This window comes from Macrobrachium nipponense, chromosome 3 (genome assembly GCF_015104395.2).
Source record: "Macrobrachium nipponense isolate FS-2020 chromosome 3, ASM1510439v2, whole genome shotgun sequence".
NCBI lineage: Eukaryota > Metazoa > Arthropoda > Malacostraca > Decapoda > Palaemonidae > Macrobrachium > Macrobrachium nipponense.
In genome coordinates this window covers 90,738,075-90,752,773 of record NC_087202.1, presented here as the reverse complement: position 1 = coordinate 90,752,773, position 14,699 = coordinate 90,738,075, and the positions used below count along the sequence as shown (strand labels likewise).

Below are 14,699 nucleotides of genomic sequence, written 5' to 3'. Positions count from 1 at the left end.
TTTTTTTTGTATTCTACATGAAATTGCGCGCAATTTCATATATAATACTCCATGTAACGGCTAATTTAAAATGGTGCAAAAATTATGTCAAAGTGACAAAATAATATCTGAGTTGTGTCACTGATACTTTTTAGTGCGCTAAGAAAGATATTCGTGCTTGCGCGCCAGCGTAACAATTGTAAACAAAAAAAACGCCTTGATCCGTGAGCCCCCAGCATCCCCCAAGGTGTGAGATTCAAAAGTTTTCGCCTGGTAGGCCTATAAGTATTTTTCCGCGAATTTCTTAAAAACTTTATGTCGACGTTTAATACGTCCAATCGGCACCCAGGAGACAATTTATCTCAACGTTTAACCCTTAAACGCCGACTGGACGTATTTTACGTCGAGATAAATTGTCTCTCGGGTGCCGACTGGACGTATTTTACGTCGACATACAAAAGTTTTTTTAAAATTCGCGGAAAAATACTTATAGGCCTACCAGCCTAAAACTTTTGAATCACGCGCCTTGGGGGATGCTTGGGAGTTCACGGATCAAGGCCTTGTTTTGTTTTGAAGCGTGACCCAAGTGCGCATGCACGATATCCCTTCTCGCTCCAGCCAGCTTCAGTAGCGCATCATCCGAGAGCGATCTTTCGTCAGAAGCGTGTTTTTCTGGACTTGTGCGAGACTTAGAGCATTTGTGTTGCTACAGGACATTCCTAGATATGTCTCAACGACGTGTGGACTGCGAAGGCGGCGTTTTTACGTTTTAACCCTGTCGGAAGGGATCGTGTAAGGCGAGTTTTGGACCTGGATGCTGGCGAGGGCCAAGCACCCCAGCATGACCCCGCGCCTCAAGGCCGTTCTGTGCGGCCACGTGTGGCTGAAAAGTGTTTTAGGAACACAGCGTATGCCTTTGGTTACCCCTAGGAAGCATGTGGGCGTCCTTAGGGGCATTCGTAAGCATTTGGGAGGCCTCCAACCAAGGGACATAGATGAATATCTATCGGAGCTTGATCGGGAACATGTCGCAAGTCCTCATTTTGATGGCGGATGGTCAGCGAGTGATGAGGACATCAGTCCTGATGAAAGTGAGGATGAATATATGCCCCCAATGTCCATTCGAGGCTCACATCCCGAAAGTGAGCTCGAATTCAGTGGGTTCAGTGCTTTCGAGGGGGAATCTGAGGAGGGGGAGGGTGGGGATACGGGGTCAAGTTTTATCGCAGAGGACGATACAGAAAGTGAAGGCCTTAGTGAGGGTGATGGGCCAACGGGGGAGGGTAGAGTGCAATATCGTGCCCGCACCCGTGCGCGGGCACGTAGAAGGTCGGCTCGTCGCGCCAGCCAAGGTGAAGGTCGGTCGTCGGAGAGTGATGAGGGGTGGACGGGAGGACCCCACCCCTCCTAACATGCACCCCTTCACAGCAACCCCTGGGATCACCGTACCAGTACCCCTGACTGTTTTGGGGTTCATCCAGCTTTTCCTGACACGGGAATTGCTGGAATACCTGGTACACGAGACGGTGGACTACGCTCGGTACTGCGGTATGAGCTTGAGGACGACCTTGTCGTATTACTGGCAGGGTTGAAACCTCATTGACATGGCGCATTTTTTGGGGCTCCCACATTTATTTTATTTTGGTATGACACCTGCTGCCGACGTCAGGCAATATTGGAGGAGAAATTATTTTTTATGTATGCCTAATGTGCCTGGCGTTATGTCCCGTGATAATTTCCTGGCATTGGACAGGTACTTCAACGCCTTCAACCGAAGGGCCATACCCCGGAATAACAGTGATCGCCTCATTTTAGTGCGCACAGTGTTGGATTATATCCATGAGCGGTGTAGTAATCTCGTGATTCCTGGAAAGAACCTGTCTTTGGATGAGGGGATGATGCCTTACAAAGGACGTCTTAGTATAAAAGTGTATAACCCCAAGAAGCCAAAGAAATATGGTGTGAAATTCTTTCTTATTACCGAGGCCAACACTGGGATAGGTATGGATTTTCAGTGTATTCGGGTCTTCTCCACACTGCGTGACACTGTAGTCAATCTTGTGGGACGTTTCCGTAACCAGGGATATCACCTGTTTATGGATAATTATTATAACTCGGTATCCCTGGCCAGGAACTGTATGAAGCAGGTGTTCATGTCAGTGGTACCCTTCGTTGGTGCGTGGGGCCCCCCGAATGTCCTCAAGAGGTTCGCTAGTCATCCGCAACACCTGGCAAGAGGAGAGACAGAGTGGCGGCGGAAAGGCGCTGTCTTCGTCATCTGTTGGAAGGGTGTCTGACTCGTCCCCATGATTACGACGAGTCATGAACCCATCCAAGAAGAGATTGTACAGCGGAAAAAGACACATCGACAGGGCCGAGTTGTGTTTGAGGAGTTTCGTACCGAGCGGCCTACCGTCATTGGGCACTACAACAGGCACATGGGAGGAGTTGATCTCTTTGATCAGCTCATCCAGTATTATCCTTCGCCAGGAGAACCAGAAGGTGGACACAGAAGCTCCTCAAATACATCCTTCAGTTGGCCCTCCAAAATGCCTACATACTGTACTGTGGGATACCGCGGTGACAATCTTCTGAGGTTGACCCACATACAGTTCCTTGAGGTAGCCGGGAAATGCCCTCATCAACTTCGATCCCGATGAGTGGCCTTCCACAACTGACCCCCTGCCCCGAGCTGCCAGATCTGCCCTAGAGGAAAGGGCAGATAGGAAGGGCCAACCTTCGCTCGACCTGCCGCCGCCCTGCTGACGACTCCCCTGCTGCCGCCGACGACCCTGCTGACGACGCCCTGCTGCCACGCCGCCCCTGCTGACGACGCCCTCTTGCTGCCAGCCCCGCCATCACTGCTTCTCGTCGGGTAGTGGACCCTGCGTGTCGGCTGCAGCCAGGGGATCACATACTGAAGGCCTTACAAGGGCGAAGGCAGAAACGACCGGGTGTGCCATATGAATGGCAGAAGGAGAGACACCTGGTTCTTCTGTCGTCTCTGCAAAGTTGCTCTTTGCAGGATAGGGGAGTGTGACAGAATAGTACCACACTACGGTCATGTATTGGAGCGCGCCCCCTAAACCGACAGCAGAGGGCGCACGGGGCCGCCAGGTCCATCAGCAGTAAGGTGAGCCGCGTCTCCTCCTCCAACCCTGTACCTCCGTCATGATCGAAGTGGAAAAAAATGGCAAAGACTCTTTCTAAATGGAGGAGGGAGGAAAACTTCGAGAATACGAACGAACGAAGTCAGGATTACGAAGTGTAGTATTCTGCATTTGCGTTTTATCGGTTTAGTTTTGTGGATATTTAATTTACAATTTTTTATATAATCCGAATGCTGTGCATGATAAAATAATAATTAAGCAAATTTCATTGTATGCGAAAAAGAAAGAAGTGATCACCTCCATTCCTTGTTTTAGTTTTGTATTGGTCCATGGGGAAATCCAGAAGGAATAAGAATGTTAAGTATATATTGTGACGTTAAATAAATTATATATAATATATTAATATGTATAAATATTGAATTAAACTTTGTTATATAGTAATATGATATAATATATATAATGCATATTATAATATATATGACATAATATATTATAAATATATATACTAGTAGTAGTATATAGATAGATGATACAAATAATATATATATTAAGATAGATATATAGATATAAGTGATATAATATAATATATAGTATATAGTATATATATATTTATTAGAAAGTACTATTTTAATATACATATGTAATTATCTATATATATAATATGTATATGATGATATTTTATAATATTAAAAAAAATAATAATTTTTAATATTATTAAAATTAAAAATATTGAATATTACAATATGATATTAGTCATATATATAGATATATATAGATATATTACACATTAATATATATATATTATATCATAATATATACATATACCGAAATAACATAAATATAATATAAAATAAATATATATATTTAGAACTATAATATATATATATACAAATATATAATAAATACATAATAGTAATATAAATATACGCTAATATATATATATATAATCATATAATAAATATAATAATATATATATATATACATATAATTATTAATATCTATACACATATACATAGTATAAGACATTTATATAAAATATAATATAATAGAGATCAATATTAGATGCGATTATATCTATATAATATATACACCCACTATATATACCTATAATAACAATATCTATTAATATAATATATAATATATAAATAATAATATCTCGATATATAATCATATACAATATATTATATAATATTATAGATATTATTATTCTATATATAGTATATATATATACATATAACAAGTATATGATTACCACCTGATTATATATCTAATATTTATATATTATTATATATTATAATATAGTAATATCGATTATATAATAATGATACGGTATATAATATTACATAGTATTAATATATTATATTTATATATTATATATAAGATAATACTATATATATATGATATATTATACATTAATAAGATAGTTATATAATAATTACCCTATATAACTATTATCAATTATTATATCGTATCTATATATAATTATAACTATATCAATATTAACTTAATATTATAATATTTTCATATATAATTATAATATAATATTAATAAATAATATATGTCTTATTAATATATTGATATGTCAGTATATATATATAATATATCTATATATATATATATATAAATACTATATTAAACATAAACATATATATATATATGATATATATATTATTATAATATATATATCTAATATATATATATATACATATCTAATATATATATATATATATATAATATATTAATATATAATATGATATAGTAATATATAGTTGATTATAATACAATAAATAATTACAATATATTATTATACATATATTACATTATATATATATTAATATATAATACTCAATCTATATATATATTATATATAATATAATATATATAATATTATATAATATATAATATTATTATATATTCTATTATATATTTTACATAAACATACATATATACTAATAATATTATAATATGTAATTAATTAATATATATATAATATTATATATGTAAATAATATAACATTACATTATATATATAGTTATACCTATAATATTTATTCATATATAAATAATAATATTATACAATTATACCTATATATATTATATATATATAATTTATTAATATAATATATATAGTATATTATATACTCCAATATATAGATATTACATAATGATATTATATTATATAAACGTATAATATATAAATATATATATATATATATATATAAATATATATAATATCATATGTATATATATTATATATATATTTATCTATATCTATTTATAATCTATATTATATATTATTCTATATTATATATTATATATACACACATATATATATATATATATTATAAATATTGTTTTTTTTGGGTAAGCAAATTACTTACAGTCTAGTAATATTCAATCATTTACCTTCACTTTAAAACAAATTGCAAGTCTCTAGAACAATATCTCGATTTATGGTGAATATTTGAAAAAAATATTTGTATTCCCTCTGCGCGCAGATTCTCGGCAGCGAATCTCCGAAATGCGTAGGTCACATTCTCCTAATATTTGTGCCTTTTCATATTACGCTTATTTTAGAGTTTTATATATGGAAATGTGCACAAAAACATGCCCAATATAACAAAAAAATATTGGAAGGTTATAGCATTCTCATTTTGAAATATTTGCATATAAAGTACGATAAGTACGAAAAAAAACTACGATCGGTCAACTTTGACTCAACCGAAATGGTCAAAAAACGCATTTGTAACATATAAATCTTACAATGTAGTAATATTCAATCATTTATCTTCACTTTAAAACATATTGCAAGTCTCTAGAACAATATCTCGATTTATGGTGAATTTTTGAAAAAAATATTTTTTTCCCCTCCGCGCGTTGATTCTCGGCCGAAAATCTCCGAAACGCGTAGGTCACATACTCCTAATATTTGTGCCTTTTCATATTATGCTTTTTTTAGAGGTTTATATATGGAAATGTGCGCAAAATCATGCACAATATAACAAAAAATATTGGAAGGTTGTAGCATTTCTCATTTTTGAAATATTTGCATATAAAGTACGATAAGTACGAAAAAAACTACGATCGGTCAACTTTGACTCAACCGAAAAGGTCAAAAAAAACCATTGGTAACATAAAAATTTTACAGTGTAGTAATAGTCAATCATTTATCTTCATTTTAAAACAAATTGCAAGTCTCTAGAACAATATCTCGATTTATGGTGATTTTTGAAAAAAAAAAAAAAAACCTTCCCTCCGCGCGCCGATTCTAGGCCGAAAATCTCCGAAACGCGTAGGTCACATACTCCTAATATTTGTGCCTTTTCATTATTAACGCTTTTTGTTTTTAGAAGGTTTATAATATGGAAATGTGCGCAAAAAATATGCACCAATATAACAAAAAATATTGGAAGGTTGTAGCATTTCTCATTTTTTAAATATTTGCATATAAAGTACGATAAGTACGAAAAAAGCTACGATCGGTCAACTTTGACTCAACCGAAAAGGTCAAAAAAAGCATTTGTAACATAAAAATCTTACAGTCTAGTAATACTCAATCATTTATCTTCATTTTAAAACAAATTGCAGGTCTCTAGAACAATATCTCGATTTATGGTGAATTTTTGAAAAAAAAAAAAATTTTCCCTCCGCGCGCCGATTCTAAGCCGAAAATCTCCGAAACGCGTAGGTCACATTCTCCTAATATTTGTGCCTTTTCATATTACTTTTTTTAGAAGGTTTTATATATGGAAATGTGCGCAAAAACATGCACAATATAACAAAAAATATTGGAAGGTTGTAGCATTTTCTCATTTTTTTTAAAATATTTGCATATAAAGTACGATAAGTACGAAAAAAACTACGATCGGTCAACTTTGACTCAACCGAAAAGGTCAAAAAAAGCATTTGTAACATAAAAATCTTACAGTCTAGTAATATTCAATCATTTATCTTCATTTTAAAACAAATTGCAGGTCTCTAGAACAATATCTCGATTTATGGTGAATTTTTGAAAATAAAAAAAATTTTCCCTCCGCGCGCCGATTCTAAGCCGAAAATCTCCGAAACGCGTAGGTCACATTCTCCTAATATTTGTGCCTTTTCATTTTACGCTTTTTTTTGCTTTTTTAGAGGTTTATATATGGAAATGTGCGCAAAACATGCACAATATAACAAAAAATATTGGAAGGTTGTTAGCATTTCTCATTTTTTTTAAATTTTATTTGCATATAAAGTACGATAAGTCCGACAGCTACGATCGGTCAACTTTGGACTCAAACCGAAAAGGTCAAAAAAAGCATTTGTAACATCAAAAATCTTACAGTCTAGTATACTCAATCATTATCTTCATTTTAAAACAAATTGCAGGTCTCTAGAACAATATCTTGATTTATGGTGAATTTTTGAAAAAAATATTTTTTTTCCCTCCGCGCGCCGATTCTAGGCCGAAAATCTCCGAAACGCGTAGGTCACATTCTCCTAATATTTGTGCCTTTTCTCATATTACGCTTTTTTTAGAGGTTTATATATGGGAAATGTGCGCAAAAACATGCACAATATAACAAAAAATATTGGAAGGTTGTAGCATTTCTCATTTTTAAATATTTGCCATATAAAGTACGATAAGTACGAAAAAAACTACGATCGGTCAACTTTGACTCAACCGAAAAGGTCAAAAAAAGCATTTGTAACATAAAAATCTTACAGTCTAGTAATATTCAATCATTTATCTTCACTTTAAAACATATTGCAAGTCTCTAGAACAATATCTCGATTTATGGTGAATATTTGAAAAAAATATTTTTATTCCGTCCGCGCGCCGATTCTAGGCCGAAAATCTCCGAAACGTGTAGGTCACATTCTCCTAATATTTGTGCCTTTTCATATTACGCTTTTTTTAGAGGTTTATATATGGAAATGTGCGCAAAAACATGCACAATATAACAAAAAATATTGGAAGGTTGTAGCATTTTCCATTTTTGAAATATTTGCATATAAAAAAAATTTTAAACAAAAATTCGACATCGGTCAACTTTAACTCGTTCGAAATGGTCGAAAACTGCATTTGTAAGCTAAAACTCTTACAGTATCGTAATATTCCATCATTTACCTTCATTTTGAAACAAATTGCAAGTCTCTATAACAATATTTCGATTTATGGTGAATTTTTAAAAAAATTATTTTTTTACGTCCGCGCGCTACGAATTCATGCACCATTTTGTGATAATATTTTCTCTGTGTTGCTTTTATCGTTTTACAATGTGTTATATACCAAAATGATAGCAATTTAGTGCACATTACAACGAAAAAAAAAGTAACTTGTTACCTCTAACCGTTTTGCGCACAGCGCGATTTGAATACAATTATATATGAAATTTCGTTTTTCTTTTTTGCACTATCATATATCGCATTATTTATATATGATAATGATAATTTTTTCATTTCTGATGGTTGCATACTAAACTTCAAGCAATGACAAAAAAAGGAGCCAAAAATGAACTCTTAATCTTGAAAACTAAGCGCGCTGTGATTTTTTGAAAAAAATATTTTTTCCGTTTCCGCGCTCACTCTCAAACCCCTCCGGCACACGGGAGTCATTTTTTTATTTACCGCTCCGGCGTTAGAGGGTTAATACGTCCAATCGGCGTAAGAGGGTTAATGTATAAATACAGCAAATAGTGGAATTAAGTGCATTTTTCTCTCTTGTTTACACTAAGAATCAGCTGATGATGCATATTACCAAATAATTATTTATGGTGTATATTGCCTACTTAGTTACAATAGTAGAACAGTACTGTAATGTAAGGTTACTTTGGGGTGATATTAAACTACTTTAGTACAAAAATTTAAAGTACATTTGTTTTAACTATCAAATTAAGCAGTGTTGTGTTAAAATAAGACAGTTATAAGCATTTAGTTTAACCCTTAAACGCCGAAGCGGTAAAAAAAAAAAAATGTCTCCCGTGTGCCGGAGACGTTTCAGAGTGAGCGCGGAAGCGGAAAAAAATATTTTTTTCAAAAAAAATCACAGCGCGCTTAGTTTTGAAGATTAAGAGTTCATTTTTGGCTCCTTTTTTTGTCATTGCCTGAAGTTTAGTATGCAACCATCAGAAATGAAAAAAATTATCATTATCATATATAAATAATGCGATATATGGTAGCGCAAAAACGAAATTTCATATATAATTGTATTCAAATCGCGCTGTGCGCAAAACGGTTAAAGGTAACAAGTTACTTTTTTTTCGTTGTAATGGACACTAAATTGCGATCATTTTGGTATGTAACACATTGTAAAATGATAAAAGCAACACAGAGAAAAAATTCTTATCACAAAATAATGCATGATTCGTAACGCGCGGTACGTAAACAAATATTTTTTTCAAAAATTCACCATAAATCTACATATTGTCCTAGAGACTTCCAATTTCTTTCAAAATGAAGAAAAATGATTGAATATTACTATACTGTAAGAATATTAGCTTACAAATGCAGTTTTTTGACCATATCTGACGAGTTAAAGTTGAGCCGAATGTCGAATTTTTTTTATATATATTTTTTATATGCAATTATTTCAGAAATAGAAAAGCTACAACTTTCAAATATTTTTCGTTTTATTTTACATGAAATTGCGCACATTTTCATATATAAAACTCTATGAAATGCCTAATATGAAATGGAGCAAATATTCCGAGAATGGGACTTACGCATTTCGGAGATTTGTGGCGGAGAATCCGCGCACGGAGGGAAGGAAAGTTTTTTTTAAAAATTCACCATAAATTTGAATATTGTGCTAGAGACTTCAAATTTGTTTCACGATGAAGATAAATGACTGAATATTACTAGACTGTAAGAGTTTTATCTTACAATTGCGTTTTTTTGCGACCATTTCGGTAGAGTCAAATTTTTGTCCCGAACGTGTTTTTTTTTTTCTATTTATCGTGATTTATATGCAAATATTTCAAAAATGAGAAAAGCTACAACCTTCAACTATTTATTGTTGTATTATACATGAAATTGCGCACATTTTCATATATAAAACTTTATGTAACGGCTAATTTAAAATGGTGCAAACATTACCACAATCGCACGTATGATTTTTCGGAAGAGTTACCGCGCGGACGTAAAGAAAATGTTATTTTTTTCATAAATTCACCATAAATCAAAATATTGTGCTAGAGACTTCCAGGTTTGTTTCAAAATGAAGTTAAATGCTTGAATTACTAGAATATAAGCGTTTTAGCTACAATTGCGTTTTTGTTTCGACCATTTCGGGTAGAGTCAAAAATGACCGAAGGTTGAAAATTTGTCACTTATTTTTTTTATATGAAAATATTTCAAAATTTATAAAAGCTACAACCATGGGTTGTTTTTAGTTGTATTGTGCATGAAATTGCGCACATTTTCATATATAACACTTTATGTAACGGCTAATTTAAAATGGTGCAAACATTACCACAATCGCATGTATGATTTTTTTCGGAAGAGTTACCGCGCGGACGTAAGGAAAAAGTTTTTTCATAAATTCACCATAAATCTCGAAACACGTTGTGCTAGAGACTTCCAATTAGTTGCAAAATTAAGGTGAAATGATTGAATATTACTAAAATATAAGAGTTTTAGCTTACAATTGCGTTTTTCGACCATTTCGGTAGAGTCAAAGTTGACCGAAGGTTGAAATTTTGGCACTTATCGTTATTTATATGAAAATATCTCAAAACTGATAAAAGCTACAATCATGAGTATTTTTTTGTTGTATTCTACATAAAAATGTGCACAGTTTCATATATAATACTCCATGTAACGGCTAATTTAAAATGGTAAAAAAATTATGTCAAAGTGACGAAATAATTTCCGAGATGTGTCACAGATACTTTTTAGTGCGGCAAGAAAGAAATTTGCGCTTGCGCGCCTGCGTAACGATTGTTAAAACAAAACAACACCTGATCCGTGAACTCCCAGCATCCCCAAGGCGCGTGATTCAAGAGTTTTCGGGTGTAGGCCTAAAAGTATTTTTCCGCGAAATTTTTTTTTAAAAAAAAACTTTTTGTATGTCGACGTAAAATACGTCCCAGTCGGCACCCGAGAGACAAAATGTCGATGTAAAATACGTCCAGTCGGCGTTTAAGGGTTAAGGGGAACCATGTATTTGGCAGTTATAAGCATTTTTATAAGGGATTTTTGCATATCTGTGGCAGGTTCTGGATCCTATTCCTGCATAAATGTGGGGGAGCACTGTATTTATACATTATTAACATTATGGTTTGGTACTGTAATTAGTACATTAAATAATTTTTTATAAATGTACTAATCATTCACAAATATATATACTATTTAGTTTTGTGCTGTAGCCATGACAGGAAGGATAGATCTCTCTCTCTCTCTCTCTCTCTCTCTCTCTCTCTCTCTACTCTCTCTCTCTCTCTCCTTCTCTCTCTCTTCTCCAAACCTAAACAAATCCAGCAAGTTCAAACAGACCATGGAAGAGGATTGTTGCCATCTTTTTGCTTTGTCTGATTTATAGTACTGTATTTCAGTACAAGTTTAGTTGACTGATTATAAAACGTGTTATTACAGTGCACAGGAGAATACTATTTCATTATATTTTTATCACTACTGATTTTCTCCAACCACTGTAAAAAAAAAAAAAATATATATATATATTTCAAATCTGAATTTCATATACATGACAGTTGTTAACATTCTTGTACCAGCCATATTGCCCTTCAATTCTTCCCCTCAGGTAGTCAATGTGCTTCAAATCATTCTCTCACACAGTACTTTTGGAGCGTATTTTTATTTTAAATTATATTCAACTGTCTGAGTATGATAATTCAAGGTACATTTTTGTTTTAAGTATCACATTAAGCAGTGAAATGTTAAAATAGAGTTATAAGCCTTTTAGTTTCAGGGGTGCTGGGTATGTGGCAGTTATAAGCCAGTTTATAAGCCTTTTTAATAGGGGATTTTTTAATTTCCTTGTTTTTGCATTTCCGAGGCAGTTCTGGAACCGATTCCCCCATAAAAGTGGGGGCTGACATATGCCCTCGATTGATTTTTCCAAACCAAAACTGTGGTCGCTTCATTTGTATGAAATTTATAAAATGGGCAGTCATAGGCATTTTAGGGATGTATATAGTCTACTTAGTAGCAGTAGTAGGAGAGAACTTTAATGTAAGGTTACTTTTGGGATGATGTTTTGGGGTGTATTTTTATTTTAAATTATATATAATTGCTTTAGTACAGTAATTTAAGGTATATTTTTCTTTTAACTGTCAAATTAAGCAGTGAAATGTTACAGATGCACATTTGTTATGTTTGTTATTTATGAGGGCCTCATGGTGCTTAGTCTAAACCGCATATAATCAGACAACAGTGCCGTAAACCCTAGGGGTAAACCCCAGTTATGAATACACTACAGTGGTCCCCCCATATTCACGGGGGATGCGTACCAGAAACCCCCATGAATAGTTAGAACCTGCTGAAACCAGCCTATTTTGTTAGTTAAAACTCAAGAAAAACACACAAAATTTTTATACTTGGTTTTATTAACCTTTAAACGCCAAAGCAGTATTTTAAAAATCGTCGCCCGTATGCCACCGTTCGCGAGTGAGCACCGAAGCGGAAAAAATGTATTTTTCAAAAAGTCACAGCACGCTTAGTTTTCAAGATTAAGAGTTCATTTTTGGCTCCTTATTTTGTCATTGCCCAAAGTTTAGCATGCAATGATCATCAGAAATGAAAAAAATATTATCAAATATAAATATTGGGATATATGACAGCGCAAAATTTTTTGTTATAATTGTATACAAATCGTGCTGTGAGCAAAACGGTTAAAGCTAACGAGTTAATTTTTTTTTATTGTGTTGTACACTAAATTGCAGTCATTTTGGTACATAACACACTGTAAAACGATCAAGGCAACACAGAGAAAATATTATCACAAAATGATGCAAGAATTCGTAACGAGCGAACGTAAAAAAAAGCGGTTTTCAAAAATTCACCATAAATTGAAATATTGTGCTAGAGACTTCACGTTTGTTGCAAAATGAAGGTAATTGATTGAATATTACTAGACTGTAAGTGTTGTAGCATACAATTGCAGTTTTCGACCATTTCGATGGAGTTAAAGTTGACCATTGGACAAATTTTTTCTATTTATCGTTATTTATATGAAATATTTCAAAACTGATAAAAGCTACAACCATACATTGTTTTTTTGTTGTATTCTACATGAAATTACACACATTTTCAATTATAAAACTTTATGTAACGGCTAATTTAAAATGGTTCAAACATTACGACAATCGGACAAAAAAATTTATGATTTTTTCAGAAGAGTTACCGCGCAGACGTAAGGAAAAAGTTTTTTCATAAATTCACCATAAATCAAAATATTGTGCTAGAGACTTCCAATTTGTTGCAAAATTAAGGTAAATGATTGAATATTACTAGAATGTAATATTTTTAGCTTACAATTGCGTTTTTTGACCGTTTCGGTAGAGTCAAAGTTGACCGAAGGTTGAAATTTTGGCACTTATCGTTATTTATATGAAAATATTTCAAAACTGATAATACCTACAACCATGGGTTGTTTTGAGATGTATTGTGCATGAAATTGCGCACATTTCCATATGTAAAACTTTATGTAATGGCTAATTTAAAATGGTGCAAACATTACGACAATCGCACGTATGATTTTTTCGGAAGAGTTACCGCGTGGACGTAAGGAAAAAGTTTTTTTCATAAATTCACCATAAATCAAAATATTGTGCTAGAGACTTCCAATTTATTGGAAAATGAAGGTAAATGATTGAATATTACTCAAATATAAGAGGTTTAGCTTACAATTGCGTTTTTCAACCATTTCGGTAGAGTCAAAGTTGACCGAAGGTTGAAATTTTGGCACTTATCGTTATTTATATGAAAACATTTCAAAACTGATAAAAGCTACAATCATGAATATTTTTTTGTTGTTGTATTCTACATGAAATTGCGCACATTTTCATATATAATACTCCATGTAACGGTTAATTTAAAATGGTGCAAAAATTGTGTCAAAGTGACAAAATAATTTCCGAGATGTGTGACTGATACTTTTTAGTGCGTTAAGAAAGACATTTGCGCTTGCGCGCCTGCGTAACGACTGTAAACAAAACAACGTCTTGATCCGTGAGCTCCCAGCATCCCCCAAGGCGCAAGATTCAAAAGTTTTTGGCTGGTAGGTCTATAACTATTTTTACGCGAATTTTTAAAAAACTTTTGTATGTCAACGTAAATCATGTCCAGTCAGCACCCGACAGACAATTTATCTTGACGTAAAATGCGTCCAAAAGGCGTTTAAGGGTTAAGTTGAGGAGACAACATATACTCTATAGTGTACTGCACCATTTTATGTAAAAGATTCAAACCTATGTGATATTTTACTTGTGGGGGTCTTGGAACCAAATCCCTGTGTAAGTAAAGTCTCACTAGTTACTGACAAAGAAGATGGATATTTGAATGATGCAAAAACAATTTTCTACTGCCACAAAAGTACTTCCGTAAGGAATTCTAAATCACATTGATATTAAGGAAGCTAAAAAATAAGGTGTAAACATTACAGTCACACAAG

The 14,699-nt window shown here is 33.3% G+C and overlaps 1 protein-coding gene across 1 annotated transcript in view; it reads right to left on the bottom strand.

Moving 5' to 3' along the window:
* Positions 1-14,699, bottom strand: part of LOC135221883 (protein argonaute-2-like) — a 285,753-nt gene that overhangs the window by 48,167 nt on the left and 222,887 nt on the right. The window lies entirely within an intron of this gene.